Raw genomic sequence first — 21,545 nt, forward strand, 5'->3', positions numbered from 1 at the left:
ATAGTTCACTACATGTGATATACTGACTGATAGTTCACTACATGTGATATACTGACTGATAGTTCACTACATGTGATATACTGACTGATAGTTTACTACATGCGATATACTGACTGATGGTTCACTACATGTGTTATACTGACTGATAGTTCACTACATGTGATATACTGACTGATAGTTCACTACATGTGTTATACTGACTGATAGTTCACTACATGTGATATACTGACTGATAGTTCACTACATGTGATATACTGACTGATGGTTCACTACATGTGATATACTGACTGATAGTTCACTACATGTGATATACTGACTGATAGTTCACTACATGTGATATACTGACTGATGGTTTACTACATGTGATATACTGACTGATGGTTCACCACATGTGATATACTGACTGATGGTTCACTACATGTGATATACTGACTGATAGTTCACTACATGTGATATACTGACTGATAGTTCACTACATGTGATATACTGACTGATGGTTTACTACATGTGATATACTGACTGATGGTTCACTACATGTGATATACTGACTGATGGTTCACTACATGTGATATACTGACTGATAGTTCACTACATGTGATATACTGACTAATAGTTTACTACATGTGATATACTGACTGATGGTTCACTACATGTGATATACTGACTGATAGTTCACTACATGTGATTTACTGACTGATAGTTCACTACATGTGATATACTGACTGATACTTCACTACATGTGATATACTGACTGATAGTTCACTACATGTGATATACTGACTGATAGTTTACTATATGTGATATACTGACTGATAGTTCAATACATGTGATATACTGACTGATGGTTCACTATATGTGATATACTGATGGTTCACTATATGTGATATACTGACTGATAGTTCACTACATGTGATATTCTGACTGATAGTTCACTACATGTGATATACTGACTGATAGTTCACTACATGTGATATACTGACTGATAGTTTACTATATGTGATATACTGACTGATAGTTCAATACATGTGATATACTGACTGATGGTTCACTATATGTGATATACTGACTGATAGTTCACTACATGTGATATTCTGACTGATAGTTCACTACATGTGATATACTGACTGATAGTTCACTATATGTGATATACTGACTAATAGTTCACTACATGTGATATACTGACTGATGATTCACTACATGCGATATACTGACTGATAGTTCACTACATGTGATATACTGACTGATAGTTCACTACATGTGATATACTGACTGATAGTTCACTACATGTGATATACTGACTGATAGTTCACTACATGTGATATACTGACTGATAGTTCACTACATGTGATATACTGACTGATAGTTCACTACATGTGATATACTGACTGATGGTTCACTACATGTGATATACTGACTGATAGTTCACTACATGTGATATACTGACTGATAGTTCACTACATGTGATATACTGACTGATAGTTCACTACATGTGATATACTGACTGATAGTTCACTACATGTGATATACTGACTGATGGTTCACTACATGTGATATACTGACTGATGGTTCACTACATGTGATATACTGACTGATAGTTTACTACATGTGATATACTGACTGATAGTTCACTACATGTGATATACTGACTGATGGTTCACTACATGTGATATACTGACTGATAGTTCACTACATGTGATATACTGACTGATAGTTCACTACATGTGATATACTGACTGATAGTTCACTACATGTGATATACTGACTGATAGTTCACTACATGTGATATACTGACTGATAGTTCACTACATGTGATATACTGACTGATAGTTCACTACATGTGATATACTGACTGATAGTTCACTACATGTGATATACTGACTGATGGTTCACTACATGTGATATACTGACTGATAGTTCACTACATGTGATATACTGACTGATAGTTCACTACATGTGATATACTGACTGATAGTTCACTACATGTGATATACTGACTGATAGTTCACTACATGTGATATACTGACTGATGGTTCACTACATGTGATATACTGACTGATGGTTCACTACATGTGATATACTGACTGATAGTTTACTACATGTGATATACTGACTGATAGTTCACTACATGTGATATACTGACTGATGGTTCACTACATGTGATATACTGACTGATAGTTCACTACATGTGATATACTGACTGATAGTTCACTACATGTGATATACTGACTGATGGTTTACTACATGTGATATACTGACTGATGGTTTACTACATGTGATATACTGACTGATGGTTCACTACATGTGATATACTGACTGATAGTTCACTACATGTGATATACTGACTGATAGTTCACTACATGTGATATACTGACTGATAGTTTACTACATGTGATATACTGACTGATAGTTCACTTCATGTGATATACTGACTGATAGTTCACTACATGTGATATACTGACTGATGGTTTACTACATGTGATATACTGACTGATGGTTCACTACATGTGATATACTGACTGATAGTTCACTACATGTGATATACTGACTGATAGTTCACTACATGTGATATACTGATTGATAGTTCACTACATGTGATATACTGACTGATAGTTCACTACATGTGATATACTGACTGATGGTTTACTACATGTGATATACTGACTGATGGTTCACTACATGTGATATACTGACTGATAGTTCACTACATGTGATATACTGATTGATAGTTCACTACATGTGATATACTGACTGATAGTTCACTACATGTGATATACTGACTGATAGTTCACTATATGTGATATACTGACTGATGGTTCACTACATGTAATATACTGACTGATAGTTCACTACATGTGATATACTGACTGATAGTTTACTACATGTGATATACTGACTGATGGTTCACTACATGTGATATACTGACTGATAGTTCACTACATGTGATATACTGACTGATAGTTCACTACATGTGATATACTGACTGATGGTTCACTACATGTGATATACTGACTGATAGTTCACTACATGTGATATACTGACTGATAGTTCACTACATGTGATATACTGACTGATAGTTCACTACATGTGATATACTGACTGATAGTTTACTACATGCGATATACTGACTGATGGTTCACTACATGTGTTATACTGACTGATAGTTCACTACATGTGATATACTGACTGATAGTTCACTACATGTGTTATACTGACTGATAGTTCACTACATGTGATATACTGACTGATAGTTCACTACATGTGATATACTGACTGATGGTTCACTACATGTGATATACTGACTGATAGTTCACTACATGTGATATACTGACTGATAGTTCACTACATGTGATATACTGACTGATGGTTTACTACATGTGATATACTGACTGATGGTTCACCACATGTGATATACTGACTGATGGTTCACTACATGTGATATACTGACTGATAGTTCACTACATGTGATATACTGACTGATAGTTCACTACATGTGATATACTGACTGATGGTTTACTACATGTGATATACTGACTGATGGTTCACCACATGTGATATACTGACTGATAGTTCACTACATGTGATATACTGACTGATAGTTCACTACATGTGATATACTGACTGATAGTTCACTACATGTGATATACTGACTAATGGTTTACTACATGTGATATACTGACTGATAGTTTACTACATGTGATATAATGACTGATGGTTCACTACATGTGATATACTGACTAATAGTTCACTACATGTGATATACTGACTGATAGTTCACTACATGTGATATACTGACTGATAGTTCACTACATGTGATATACTGACTGATAGTTCACTACATGTGATATACTGACTGATAGTTCACTACATGTGATATACTGACTGATAGTTCACTACATGTGATATACTGACTGATAGTTCACTACATGTGATATACTGACTGATGGTTCACTACATGTGATATACTGACTGATAGTTCACTACATGTGATATACTGAATGACAGTTCACTACATGTGATATACTGACTGATAGTTTACTACATGTGATATACTGACTGATAGTTCATTACATGTGATATAATGACTGATATTTTACTACATGTAATATAATGACTGATGGTTCACTACATGTGATATACTGACTGATAGTTCACTACATGTGATATACTGACTGATAGTTCACTACATGTGATATACTGACTGATAGTTTACTACATGTGATATACTGACTGATAGTTCATTACATGTGATATACTGACTGATAGTTTACTACGTGATATACTGACTGATAGTTTACTACATGTGATATACTGACTGATAGTTCACTACATGTGATATACTGACTGATAGTTTACTACATGTGATATACTGACTGATAGTTCACTACATGTGATATACTGACTGATAGTTCACTACATGTGATATACTGACTGATGGTTCACTACATGTGATATACTGACTGATAGTTCACTACATGTGATATACTGACTGATAGTTCACTACATGTGATATACTGACTGATAGTTCACTACATGTGATATACTGACTGATAGTTCACTACATGTGATATACTGACTGATGGTTCACTACATGTGATATACTGACTGATGGTTCACTACATGTGATATACTGACTGATAGTTTACTACATGTGATATACTGACTGATAGTTCACTACATGTGATATACTGACTGATGGTTCACTACATGTGATATACTGACTGATAGTTCACTACATGTGATATACTGACTGATAGTTCACTACATGTGATATACTGACTGATGGTTTACTACATGTGATATACTGACTGATGGTTTACTACATGTGATATACTGACTGATGGTTCACTACATGTGATATACTGACTGATAGTTCACTACATGTGATATACTGACTGATAGTTCACTACATGTGATATACTGACTGATAGTTTACTACATGTGATATACTGACTGATAGTTCACTTCATGTGATATACTGACTGATAGTTCACTACATGTGATATACTGACTGATGGTTTACTACATGTGATATACTGACTGATGGTTCACTACATGTGATATACTGACTGATAGTTCACTACATGTGATATACTGACTGATAGTTCACTACATGTGATATACTGATTGATAGTTCACTACATGTGATATACTGACTGATAGTTCACTACATGTGATATACTGACTGATGGTTTACTACATGTGATATACTGACTGATGGTTCACTACATGTGATATACTGACTGATAGTTCACTACATGTGATATACTGATTGATAGTTCACTACATGTGATATACTGACTGATAGTTCACTACATGTGATATACTGACTGATAGTTCACTATATGTGATATACTGACTGATGGTTCACTACATGTAATATACTGACTGATAGTTCACTACATGTGATATACTGACTGATAGTTTACTACATGTGATATACTGACTGATGGTTCACTACATGTGATATACTGACTGATAGTTCACTACATGTGATATACTGACTGATAGTTCACTACATGTGATATACTGACTGATGGTTCACTACATGTGATATACTGACTGATAGTTCACTACATGTGATATACTGACTGATAGTTCACTACATGTGATATACTGACTGATAGTTCACTACATGTGATATACTGACTGATAGTTTACTACATGCGATATACTGACTGATGGTTCACTACATGTGTTATACTGACTGATAGTTCACTACATGTGATATACTGACTGATAGTTCACTACATGTGTTATACTGACTGATAGTTCACTACATGTGATATACTGACTGATAGTTCACTACATGTGATATACTGACTGATGGTTCACTACATGTGATATACTGACTGATAGTTCACTACATGTGATATACTGACTGATAGTTCACTACATGTGATATACTGACTGATGGTTTACTACATGTGATATACTGACTGATGGTTCACCACATGTGATATACTGACTGATGGTTCACTACATGTGATATACTGACTGATAGTTCACTACATGTGATATACTGACTGATAGTTCACTACATGTGATATACTGACTGATGGTTTACTACATGTGATATACTGACTGATGGTTCACCACATGTGATATACTGACTGATAGTTCACTACATGTGATATACTGACTGATAGTTCACTACATGTGATATACTGACTGATAGTTCACTACATGTGATATACTGACTAATGGTTTACTACATGTGATATACTGACTGATAGTTTACTACATGTGATATAATGACTGATGGTTCACTACATGTGATATACTGACTAATAGTTCACTACATGTGATATACTGACTGATAGTTCACTACATGTGATATACTGACTGATAGTTCACTACATGTGATATACTGACTGATAGTTCACTACATGTGATATACTGACTGATAGTTCACTACATGTGATATACTGACTGATAGTTCACTACATGTGATATACTGACTGATAGTTCACTACATGTGATATACTGACTGATGGTTCACTACATGTGATATACTGACTGATAGTTCACTACATGTGATATACTGAATGACAGTTCACTACATGTGATATACTGACTGATAGTTTACTACATGTGATATACTGACTGATAGTTCATTACATGTGATATAATGACTGATATTTTACTACATGTAATATAATGACTGATGGTTCACTACATGTGATATACTGACTGATAGTTCACTACATGTGATATACTGACTGATAGTTCACTACATGTGATATACTGACTGATAGTTTACTACATGTGATATACTGACTGATAGTTCATTACATGTGATATACTGACTGATAGTTTACTACGTGATATACTGACTGATAGTTTACTACATGTGATATACTGACTGATAGTTCACTACATGTGATATACTGACTGATAGTTTACTACATGTGATATACTGACTGATAGTTCACTACATGTGATATACTGACTGATAGTTTACTACATGTGATATACTGACTGATAGTTTACTACATGTGATATACTGACTGATGGTTCACTACATGTGATATACTGACTGATAGTTCACTACATGTGATATACTGACTGATAGTTCACTACATGTGATATACTGACTGATGTTCACTACATGTGATATACTGACTGATAGTTCACTACATGTGATATACTGACTGATAGTTCACTACATGTGATATACTGACTAATGGTTTACTACATGTGATATACTGACTGATAGTTTACTATATGTGATATAATGACTGATGGTTCACTACATGTGATATACTGACTGATGGTTCACTACATGTGATATACTGACTGATAGTTCACCTCATGTGATATACTGAATGATGGTTCACTACATGTGATATACTGACTGATCGTTCACTGCATGTGATATACTGACTGATAGTTCACTACATGTGATATACTGACTGATGGTTCACTACATGTGATATACTGACTGATGGTTCACTACACGTGATATACTGACTGATAGTTCACTACATGTGATATACTGACTGATAGTTCACTACATGTGATATACTGACTGATGGTTCACTACATGTGATATACTGACTGATAGTTCACTGCATGTGATATACTGACTGATAGTTTACTACATGTGATATACTGACTGATAGTTTACTACATGTGATATACTGGCTAATAGTTCATTACATGTGATATACTGACTGATAGTTCACTACATGTGATATACTGACTGATGGTTCACTACATGTGATATACTGACTGATGGTTCACTACATGTGATATACTGACTGATAGTTCACTACATGTGATATACTGACTGATAGTTCACTACATGTGATATACTGACTGATGGTTCACTACATGTGATATACTGACTGATGGTTCACTACACGTGATATACTGACTGATAGTTCACTACATGTGATATACTGACTGATAGTTCACTACATGTGATATACTGACTGATGGTTCACTACATGTGATATACTGACTGATAGTTCACTGCATGTGATATACTGACTGATAGTTTACTACATGTGATATACTGACTGATAGTTTACTACATGTGATATACTGGCTAATAGTTCATTACATGTGATATACTGACTGATAGTTCACTACATGTGATATACTGACTGATGGTTCACTACATGTGATATACTGACTGATGGTTCACTACATGTGATATACTGACTGATAGTTCACTACATGTGATATACTGACTGATAGTTCACTACATGTGATATACTGACTGATGGTTCACTACATGTGATATACTGACTGATGGTTCACTACATGTGATATACTGAATGATAGTTTACTACATGTGATATACTGACTGATAGTTCACTACATGTGATATACTGACTAATAGTTCACTACATGTGATATACTGACTGATAGTTCACTACATGTGATATACTGACTGATGGTTTACTACATGTGATATACTGACTGATAGTTTACTACATGTGATATACTGACTGATAGTTCACTACATGTGATATACTGACTGATAGTTTACTACATGTGATATACTGACTGATGGTTCACTACATGTGATATACTGACTGATATTTTACTACATGTGATATACTGAATGACAGTTCACTACATGTGATATACTGACTGATAGTTTACTACATGTGATATACTGACTGATAGTTCACTACATGTGATATACTGACTGATAGTTCACTACATGTGATATACTGACTGATGGTTTACTACATGTGATATACTGACTAATAGTTCACTACATGTGATATACTGACTGATAGTTCACTACATGTGATATACTGACTGATAGTTCACTACATGTGATATACTGACTGATAGTTCACTACATGTGATATACTGACTGATAGTTCACTACATGTGATATACTGACTGATGGTTCACTACATGTGATATACTGACTGATAGTTCACTACATGTGATATACTGACTAATAGTTCACTACATGTGATATACTGACTAATAGTTCACTACATGTGATATACTGACTGATGGTTTACTACATGTGATATACTGACTAATAGTTCACTACATGTGATATACTGACTGATAGTTCACTACATGTGATATACTGACTGATAGTTCACTACATGTGATATACTGACTAATAGTTCACTACATGTGATATACTGACTAATAGTTCACTACATGTGATATACTGACTGATAGTTCACTACATGTGATATACTGACTGATAGTTCACTACATGTGATATACTGACTGATAGTTCACTACATGTGATATACTGACTGATAGTTCACTACATGTGATATACTGACTGACTGTTTACTACATGTGATATACTGACTGATAGTTCACTACATGTGATATACTGACTGACTGTTTACTATGTATGCTGAGCGATGCATATTACTCAACTCTTTGAATTTCTGAATAACTTTAGTGTTTTTACATTTATATTTTGCTTTTAATCGAATATTGTTTATTCCATGATATATAATTATGTAACTCACATGTTCCTTGTTTTTATATCCCAAGCGTTTCGAGACCGACTTCGGAATGGACATTTTCTGGGATGGTTATGATTATTTAGAAGTGCACTTGAGCACTGATTACCGCAACACAACGTGTGGATTTGCAGGGAACTACGATTTTATTGCTAACAACGATCTCAAAACTCCTAATGGTGACATGGTATGGCAAATTACTCACTCGCTTCGCTGATTTGCTATTAAGTATCGAAAATTTGTTGCTTGTATACATCCAACCGTGCTGTCAATAACTTTACTAATTTACGTTTACTAGCTCGTCGATGTGATTACGAGTTCATAAAAAATGTAATTATTATTGGACCCTGAATCAGATTACAAAAACTCATTGACAGTGTATTTGCTTACAGTCGGTCAAAGGCATACATTTACTCATAGATGCACTTGCGTCTTTGTTTGCGTTATTTTTTGTTTTGCTAAATTAAATAGTATTGTAACATTGTTTGCACTATCGTTGCACATCCCTACTCTTATGTGTTGCTAATTGCTGATATTTTTATTTGTTTACTTTGTAGGAATCTTCCGTTTTGCTCATGATTTGAAATAGAGGAGTAGTTCTTAAATAATGATTTGTTAAATGCAGGGGAATAACAATTATCTGCACTCGCTTATTATTTGCATAAATATGTTTCATGTTATCTTTAATTTTAATAATTTTAACGTCAACATCTGTGTACAACATTGTTCACTGACAAACATTGTGTGTTTATTTTGTGAAATATTTACATAGTGTTCAAAGGCGTTAAAAGAGTTAAGTCTATTTATTCTACAATTCTCTTCTACTATCACAATTACTTGGCACTTTCTTCACAGCTTTGTTGCATGTCATCAACTCTTTCTCATCTCATGCATATCATTCACGTTGTGATTATTGTTATTATTATTATTATTATTATTATTATTATTATTATTATTATTATTATTATAGATTGACTCTACTCTAATTAGACTTGTTCCAAAAACTATTTGAAATATTTCTATATTTGGAGATGCAATTGTACATGACGTATTACTCAGATTATGTTATCGTCTATTTCATTTTGAAGGCTGCAAACGTTGAAGAATTTGGAGATAGCTGGGTATACAACACTGATACATGCGATACCATTGCTGAAGTAGTTGACCCATGTGTTAATAGAACAGAAAGCGAAATGACTGTCATAAAAAATACATGTAGTATAATATATGATGTTGAAGGTGAGTGAATTTAAAAGGTACAACAAGTAACTTAAAATGCTTGATGTTATTAAAAAGAAATTTCCTTCAATTTGCTGTCATTCGTAGGGGAAAATGATGTGGAGCTCAGGTATAAAAAATATTTTGAGAATTGTCGTTTTGGTCTAATTCATTCATTCATTCATTCATTCATTCATTCATTCATTCATTCATTCATTCATTCATTCATTATATTGTTACCCCTCTGTTTCCCCACAATTGAATTACTATTTTGCTCATTAGGTCCATTCAGAGATTGTTTCAGACATGTCAACTATGCTGCGATCAATGACACGTGTGTGTACGACTACTGTGCAACATATGACGACATCAGCTCTGTCTGTGAAAATATCGAGGTACTTTCACACAGATGTAATCAGAGGGGAGCAACGATATATCCATGGCGATCAGAATCATTCTGTCGTAAGTCCTTATTTCTACATATAACGCACTTATTAAGCATTAGGCCGACCTGTCCCTTCACCTATAATGTATTCGATTATTAAACCGTCTTTTCAAGCGAAAGCGGCATAGCCAAAAAACACAGAAAATCACACACACACACAGACACAAAAGTGATGTTAAAGGCGGAGCGAATCGCCATAAAGTGATTTTAAGGGCAATCCTAATGTTATTGAGAAAAGATATCCGGTATGCGATACTGATGATACTGAAAAACACTTTTTGTTAAAATGTCAGCTATAATGTGTAGCAAAATACATATGTGAATGTGAATTACAAATATCTAATTAAGTAAGGTATACATTAACTTTATGAAATATCAATTTCTAACCCATTTTTGGCCACTGTTTTTTTCTTGAGTGTATGTTTTTTCCTTCTGTTTCTTTCTGTCGTGGAATGAAAAAACATGCGATAGTGTTCTTTTGATCTATGTCCATTTTTTAGGATACGACTTCAATTAAGATAATTATTATTATTATTATTATTATTATTATTATTATTATTATTATTTACTCGATTTTTAGGCCGATCATGATAGAAGCTTGATAGAAAATAAAATAAAACATACACTATTAATATTTTCTATTGCAGCTATTAATTGCACGGCAAACTCCGAGTATACAATGTGTGCTAATCTGTGTGGTCCTACTTGTGCGGACCCCGACGGCCAATGTCGCCCAACATGCTACGAAGGGTGTGACTGTCTCGATGGATTCGTACGTGACGGCATGCACTGTATACCTGTTCAAGAATGTGGCTGTATTAAAGATGGATACTCTTATATGGTATATATAGTGACACTTTATTTCAATCACGTTCAATGTTTCAATGAATCGTCGAATTATTCCTGATAGCGCAGTATAATGGCCAGCCGAAAAAGCGCCCACAGGGGACATTATGCAGTTAAAATGCCAACTGCAGTCGTTATCCGCAATATAGAAAATCTATCAATAGGAGTATTTGTCCGGCGACTGCAGATTGAAGCAATAGTGACGATGTGAAGACACAACTCGCCGACAGGAGGCGTTTTCTTCCAAATATTAGACTTTTGGTAGTATGTATATCCATATAATATAAGATTTTAAATACTGTTGTTTCATAGCCATATATTATCTATCTTTACCACCAGGTTGGTGACCAGTTTATTGATGATGTATGTAATCAGCAATGTACGTGCAATGCTACAAATAACATGGTGTGCTCTCCAATATTCTGTGATACTAATGCGACTTGTGATGTAAGAGGTGGTTTGCGAGGATGTTTCTGTGACGAAGGTTACACAGGAAATGGATTCAGTTGCACTGAAGGTCGGTCAATACTGCATTGATTAATCAGTCTATGAATGTTAACATCATAATTGTGATTACATTTGAATAGTGTATTCAAATTAAGAAAATGTTGCATCATAATAGCCAATTGTGAACAAGGATAACATTTTAAGAAAACGACATTCTGATTATTTAATCGTTAAGCAAGTAAGCAATGACGCAAATTTGGTTGTAAATGTTATCCTGAAATGTACTGAATTCGTTAAATGATAAAGGTCCAGACAATTGCTCATAATTATGCCACATCACCACAGTATACATAAATGCATGTTTTATTGTACTTTTTTCTCAGACCCACCATCAACGACAGTTATAACGTCACTACCAGAAAACGTGACTAATACTGCCATGCCATCCTCGTCACCAACTGAAGCACCTACTACTGCAGTAGATATACCTACAACTACAACTCCATTTGATGCCAACTGCCAATTAATAATTGCAACAGACGAGACAATTACAATAGTTTGGAATATCACAATTCAGGTAGACATTGTAATAATTCAAATTTCGTCTGACAATGAGAATTGGGAAAACTATGAAGTGTTCATTGGTGATAATATAACATCCACAATTAATATCACTGGTCTGACAGCGAGAACGCGAGTGTACGTTAGAATACAAGTTACTGTAAATACTGAAGTGAGAATAAGTGTAAATTACATGTACTGGACTTGCGCAAATGGTGAATTTGGAACAGAGTGTGGTCCATATGATACAACAATTTCACCAATGACAACGTATACCGAGGGCACGAAACCAACAACTATATTGACTGCTACAACCGGATACTATGTGACATCAACTGCAGCTACAGAAGGAACACAGTCGAGTAGAACTACACAAGATAGTGGCTTGGATACAACGTCTGTAAGAATGACAACTACTGCAGTAGATGTACCTACAACTGAAACTCCATTTGATGCCAACTGCCAATTAATAATTGCAACAGACGAGACAATTACAATAGTTTGGAATATCACAATTCAGGTAGACATTGTTATAATTCAAATTTCGTCTGACAATGAGAATTGGGAAGACTATGAAGTGTTCACTGGTGATAATATGACATCCACAGTTAATATCACTGGTCTGACAGAGAGAACGCGAGTGTACGTCAGAATACAAGTTACTGTAAATACTGAAGTGAGAGTAAGTGTAACCTATACGTACTGGACTTGCGCAAATGGCGAATTTGGAGCAGAGTGTGGTCCATATGATACGACGATTGCACCAATGACAACGCCTGTAACGATGACAACTACTGCAGTAGATGTACCTACAACTGAAACTCCATTTGATGCCAACTGCCAATTAATAATTGCAACAGACGAGACAATTACAATAGTTTGGAATATCACAATTCAGGTAGACATTGTTATAATTCAAATTTCGTCTGACAATGAGAATTGGGAAGACTATGAAGTGTTCACTGGTGATAATATGACATCCACAATTAATATCACTGGTCTGACAGAGAGGACGCGAGTGTACGTTAGAATACAAGTTACTGTAAATACTGAAGTGAGAGTAAGTGTAACTTACACGTATTGGACTTGCGCAAATGGTGAATTTGGAACAGAGTGTGGTCCATATGATACGACGATTTCACCAATGACAACGCCTGTAACTGTGACAACTACTGCAGTAGATATACCTACAACTGAAACTCCATTTGATGCCAACTGCCAAATAATAATTGCAACAGACGAGACAATTACAATAGTTTGGAATATTACAATTCAGGTAGACATTGTTATAATTCAAATTTCGTCTGACAATGAGAATTGGGAAGACTATGAAGTGTTCACTGGTGATAATATGACATCCACAATTAATATCACTGGTCTGACAGAGAGAACGCGAGTGTACGTCAGAATACAAGTTACTGTAAATACTGAAGTGAGAATAAGTGTAACTTACATGTACTGGACTTGCGCAAATGGTGAATTTGGAACAGAGTGTGGTCCATATGATACAACAATTTCACCAATGACAACGTATACCGAGGGCACGAAACCAACAACTATATTGACTGCTACAATCGGATACTATGTGACATCAACTGCAGCTACAGAAGGAACACAGTCGAGTAGAACTACACAAGATAGTGGCTTGGATACAACGTCTGTAAGAATGACAACTACTGCAGTGGATGTACCTACAACTGAAACTCCATTTGATGCCAACTGCCAATTAATAATTGCAACAGACGAGACAATTACAATAGTTTGGAATATCACAATTCAGGTAGACATTGTTATAATTCAAATTTCGTCTGACAATGAGAATTGGGAAGACTATGAAGTGTTCACTGGTGATAATATGACATCCACAATTAATATCACTGGTCTGACAGAGAGGACGCGAGTGTACGTTAGAATACAAGTTACTGTAAATACTGAAGTGAGAGTAAGTGTAACTTACACGTATTGGACTTGCGCAAATGGTGAATTTGGAACAGAGTGTGGTCCATATGATACGACGATTGCACCAATGACAACGCCTGTAACGATGACAACTACTGCAGTAGATGTACCTACAACTGAAACTCCATTTGATGCCAACTGCCAATTAATAATTGCAACAGACGAGACAATTACAATAGTTTGGAATATCACAATTCAGGTAGACATTGTTATAATTCAAATTTCGTCTGACAATGAGAATTGGGAAGACTATGAAGTGTTCACTGGTGATAATATGACATCCACAATTAATATCACTGGTCTGACAGAGAGAACGCGAGTGTACGTCAGAATACAAGTTACTGTAAATACTGAAGTGAGAGTAAGTGTAACCTATACGTACTGGACTTGCGCAAATAGCGAATTTGGAACAGAGTGTGGTCCATATGATACGACGATTTCACCAATGACAACGTATACCGAGGGCACGAAATCAACAACTATATTGACTGCTCCAACCGGATACTATATGACGTCAACTGCAGCTACAGAAGGAACACAGTCGAGTAGAACTACACAAGATAGTGGCTTGGATACAACGTCTGTAACGATGACAACTACTGCAGTAGATGTACCTACAACTGAAACTCCATTTGATGCCAACTGCCAATTAATAATTGCAACAGACGAGACAATTACAATAGTTTGGAATATCACAATTCAGGTAGACATTGTTATAATTCAAATTTCGTCTGACAATGAGAATTGGGAAGACTATGAAGTGTTCACTGGTGATAATATGACATCCACAGTTAATATCACTGGTCTGACAGAGAGAACGCGAGTGTACGTCAGAATACAAGTTACTGTAAATACTGAAGTGAGAGTAAGTGTAACCTATACGTACTGGACTTGCGCAAATGGCGAATTTGGAGCAGAGTGTGGTCCATATGATACGACGATTGCACCAATGACAACGCCTGTAACGATGACAACTACTGCAGTAGATGTACCTACAACTGAAACTCCATTTGATGCCAACTGCCAATTAATAATTGCAACAGACGAGACAATTACAATAGTTTGGAATATCACATTTCAGGTAGACATTGTTATAATTCAAATTTCGTCTGACAATGAGAATTGGGAAGACTATGAAGTGTTCACTGGTGATAATATGACATCCACAGTTAATATCACTGGTCTGACAGAGAGAACGCGAGTGTACGTCAGAATACAAGTTACTGTAAATACTGAAGTGAGAGTAAGTGTAACCTATACGTACTGGACTTGCGCAAATGGCGAATTTGGAGCAGAGTGTGGTCCATATGATACGACGATTGCACCAATGACAACGCCTGTAACGATGACAACTACTGCAGTAGATGTACCTACAACTGAAACTCCATTTGATGCCAACTGCCAATTAATAATTGCAACAGACGAGACAATTACAATAGTTTGGAATATCACAATTCAGGTAGACATTGTTATAATTCAAATTTCGTCTGACAATGAGAATTGGGAAGACTATGAAGTGTTCACTGGTGATAATATGACATCCACAATTAATATCACTGGTCTGACAGAGAGAACGCGAGTGTACGTCAGAATACAAGTTACTGTAAATACTGAAGTGAGAATAAGTGTAACTTACACGTACTGGACTTGCGCATACGGTAAATTTGGAACAGAGTGTGGTCCATATGATACAACAATTTCACCAATGACAACGTATACCGAGGACACGAGACCAACAACTATATTGACTGCTGCAACCGGACACCATGTGACGTCAACTGCAGCTACAGAAGGAACACAGTCGAGTAGAACTACACAGGATAGTGGTTTGGATACAACGTCTGTAAGAATGACAACTACTGCAGTAGATATACCCACAACTGAAACTCCATTTGATGCCAACTGCGAATTAATAATTGCAACGGACGAGACAATTACAATAGTTTGGAATATTACAATTCAGGTAGACATTCTTATAATTCAAATTTCGTCTGACAATGAGAATTGGGAAGACTATGAAGTGTTCATTGGTGATAATATAACATCCACAATTAATATCACTGGTCTGACAGAGAGAACGCGAGTGTACGTTAGAATACAAGTTACTGTAAATACTGAAGTGAGAGTAAGTGTAACTTACACGTACTGGACGTGCGCAAATGGTGAATTCGGAACAGGGTGTGGTCCATATGATACAACAATTTCACCCGTAACAACAGCAGTCACAACGCCAATGCATATAACCGTTACGTTAGTATCCTCCACTAGCACATCGTTACGGATATCATGGAGCATTTCACATCAAGCTAGCGTAGTAATAACGCAGTACAGTACTGGTGCGGGATCATGGATTGATGATCAGACGTTTACTAACAATGCCCGAACAGCAATTATATCAGGTCTAAATGAGCAAACTAGATACAATGTACGAATTAAGGTTACAGTTGGTAATACAGACTACTTCAGTGATGTATATACGTATTGGACATGCGACGACGGTGAAAGCGGTTCTCCGTCATGTGGACCGTACACTACAATAGAACAAACGTTCGCACCTTTCCCTACAGGTGATACCATTGGCGTTGGAATAATTCTAATTGAAGCTTCGAATGATTCGATTACAATACATTGGAACGTTAACTTTGAACTGTCCTACGTGGTTGTACAAATTAGGCGTAAGTTACCCGTGGTGAAACGAGAGATACCAGCTGATGGCAGTTGGTTCAACGCCACCGTCGTTGATGGATCCGTAAATCAGGCCACAGTCCTTAACCTGGATAGTGAAACTCGCTACGAATTTATGTTATTGTTCGTTATGGGAGTGGAATACATATACAGTGATCCAGTAGAGTACAAGACATGCGCAGTAGGTGACACGGATCCTGACTGTGGAAAAAGTAAGTTCAGTGGTATTGTTGCACATTGTTTTTCTGGTTGAAATTTCAAAATTATTGAAATAACTCACTTAATGCATGCAAAAGTATGCGAGTGTGTATCGCTGCATATTTTATTGTAGCATTGCACACTTCAGGAGTGGAAAATGATATAAACATGTAGGCCCTGTCGTTTAAACAACAAACCCACCATTAATCATTTGAGTAAGATGTCTAATGCCAAATTGAAATAAAAACGTCGACGATTAATTCAAGTGCCTCATCATAAAATTTCAATATTAAATTTACACTAATTATAAGTAATATCATGGTCTGAATTATAAATCTGTCTTGTTCTGCAGTTGTGACATCCACTATTGCAGCTCCTCCTGGAACAGAGGCCCCTAAAGGAGTGGGTGAGTACTAATATTATTACATCATTCTATAAGTTTTACGTGAGTCAACAATCTAATGAAATATTACTACATTTCAGTATATTGTAATCCATATGAAAAAAGAACATGCTGAAATCTCTATTAAAGCTAAGATTATGAGAAATAATTACTTTGTTTATAAATTTCGCTTTCAATTCAATCTTGACAGATACCACCACACTTATAATTGCCATCATTGCCGGATCCCTGGCAGTCTTGTTAACTGTGGCGACCATTATGTACATGTGCTGGCGTGCAAGGTATTGTAAACAGTCACAGTATAATAGATACAATTAGATAGAATTGTTTAGTTAGGAATTTATATCAAGTTGGAATTATCTTTCAATATATCTACGGTGTCATATTTGATTTGAGGAACAGTAGGGTTAGTCCAACGATCATTCATTATTGAGGGTATAGTCGTGTAAATCTATAATGATGTCGATATGGTAGTAGCTCACGAATGGCGTCAAAGGATTGGGATGAGATTAAATTATTCATGAAGTCGTTCTGTTAGAAATAAGGTTAAATTATGAAAAGCAGAATATCGGCAGAGACCTTATTCCCAAAATGGCCGCCAAGATCTTGTTGTAAGCGAGAGTGCCAAAAAGGTTTCAAATTTCTGGCGTCATCGCGTCCACTGTTCTGCAGACCATGGTATTTGCAAGAGTTGACGCGATAGCGTCAGGGAAGAGAACACTAGTTAGGAGGGGGACAAGTCAGCGAGATCTCGGTCGTCATTTGCTGAAAATGGTCAGATCAGTCATATACGAGTAAACTGACCCTATTGCTACGGCAGTGGTTACTATATGTTGCTATGCTGACGACTGGATAACTCTGATTGGTTTTCCAATTTTGAATTTCAGAATGCACAAACACGAGTCATGGCAGACACCTGAATACTACGATGACGAGAACCGCGGCTACGATTATGATAATACGTGTGATGACGAATCGGAAGAAACCGCCCGAGTACGTGCCGATTCCACAAGCTCTGAGAGCGATCTTAAGAAAGAATTCAAAGACAGTGATAGTGCACACTCTGTGGAATCAGATCAGAACGTCACAAGATACAATGCAATGTATTTTTAATGTTCCATATAAAATATTTAGACAATCATAAGAATATCAGTAGTTGCTAGAACAGATAAATATAGTATATATATATATATATATATATATATATATATGTATATATATATATATATATATATATATATATATATATATATATATATATATATATATATATATATATATATATATATATATATATATGTAAGTGATAAGCAATTTTAGTATAGACTTGAACCACCATTTTATTCTTTACTACTGCTATATTAGTCTATGGGTTGCGTCATCAATTTTACTTAGGCATATACTACGTCACCAATTACGCGTGAACATAGTTAACGTCATCAATTATTTTTGGACGTATTATATAAAATATTATGGTACTATATTTTGCTAAAATAAAAAATCATATTTCTTAATTTGAAAAACAAAAAATAAATTTCAAGGTGCCAATAGAGGAAAAGTGTATTTACTATGGTTAGTATTGGTTAAGGATAGAGCACCACAGGTTAGAGTGTATATACTTTAATCGAAAGTTTAATTGTATATATTTTTAATTGTTTATTATTTGAGTTCACAAAATCAGATGAACTCCCAATTAAAGTACACAGTTCGTTGTCCTATATACTAATGCAATATGATTTGTATATATTACGTTTTTTTATCAATTAATAAGTATTGTAAAGTTAATTAGTTTAATTTATATTATTTGAAAATATTTACATTGTATACAAAACAAAAATATTATCTATATTAACACCATTTTAATATTTACGTATAAAGAATTGATTTTCCAAATAATGTACATTGTGTGTCTCCAAATGGAATAAGGCTATTTATAAGTATTATTTCAATGTCGTGCAATGTAATTATTCTTGTCACATCTGTACTAACACAATTGACAATAAAGTTGTTTTATCATTACCATTTTACCCATTGATAATCGCACTGTGAACTATGCGTGAATTATGTACAAGGTATTAATGTATAATGTTATACTGGGTGAACAGAAAGGAAGTAACGTTAAAGCGAGGGAGGCGTCACCTGCGCATGCGTCAGATGGCCGTAGCGTGTCATTGTTTACAAACAATCGTCTACCCGTGAGCCTTTGCGTTTTTAGCGTGTGTTGTTATCGCGTCGCTTGGGACTCGATTCGCGTGCGTGCGCAGGTGACGACCCTCCCGCTTTAAATATACACGGACACTTTACGTAGCAAGTTTATTCTTGTGGCAATATGCAGTGTAGTGATTTTAGGGATTCGTCTGTTTTATATTTTTTGCTGCTTGACAAAACTTCCACAGTTCGCAAATGGAAACAGACATGAAGCTAACAATTGGGGGAACAAGAAATGTTTATAATAACCGAATGTATACATTTTCACCCATGTTCTCTTACGTTGGATGATGGTAACGCCGGAGGCGGTAGCAGTTTCTATGTGAATCTAGGGTTAGAGCCAATGAACGTAACAAGCTTAGAATGAAAGTATTTGGAGATGTCTCTAAACGTACAGCTGTAAAGATAACTCACGTGACATAATTACACCAGCCACGTAACTCGTAGTGTTTAGCCGGTCCACGTATTTATGAATAATTACCAGTAATACCACGTCGTATGATAATACATACATTGTGTTGTTTAATACATAGGTGTAATACGTAATATAAATATTCTTTTACAGTAAATGTTTTTTGAGAGAAATAATTAACAAATTCAGACAATGCAATGCAATGGTTGTCATTGTACGGAGTAGATTCGGAGCTAGGTGCAAGATTGTGTCTTGATCAATTCAAAAATCACTTTGATTTCACCAAAATTGTTCAACACTCATCTATCCATCTTTCACATGCTGCAGGGTAATATTTTATTTAGTAGGCACGCCTCCACGTATTGTGGTATCGAGTGATACGATCTATTATCTACTATTGTACACACAATTATACATGACCATTAAACCAAATTATAAGAAAGGACAGGACAATTTGTCAAATTGCAGTCATGATATTAAAACCTGGGTGCATAAAAATTGGTTAAATTTAATTGCTCACGAAACCGAAGTAACCACAAAAATAGTTGTAATACATATTAAAGCGGGAGGGTCGTCACCTTTACACGCGCGGGAAATGAGTCCCAAGCGACGACAACAACACACGCTAAAATGTAAAGGCTCATGGGTAGACGCTTGTTTGTATGTAATGACACGCTATGGCCATCTGGCGCATGCGCAGGTGTA

This window comes from Saccoglossus kowalevskii, chromosome 16 (assembly GCF_978046115.1).
Source record: "Saccoglossus kowalevskii chromosome 16, keSacKowa6.1, whole genome shotgun sequence".
Lineage (NCBI taxonomy): Eukaryota > Metazoa > Hemichordata > Enteropneusta > Harrimaniidae > Saccoglossus > Saccoglossus kowalevskii.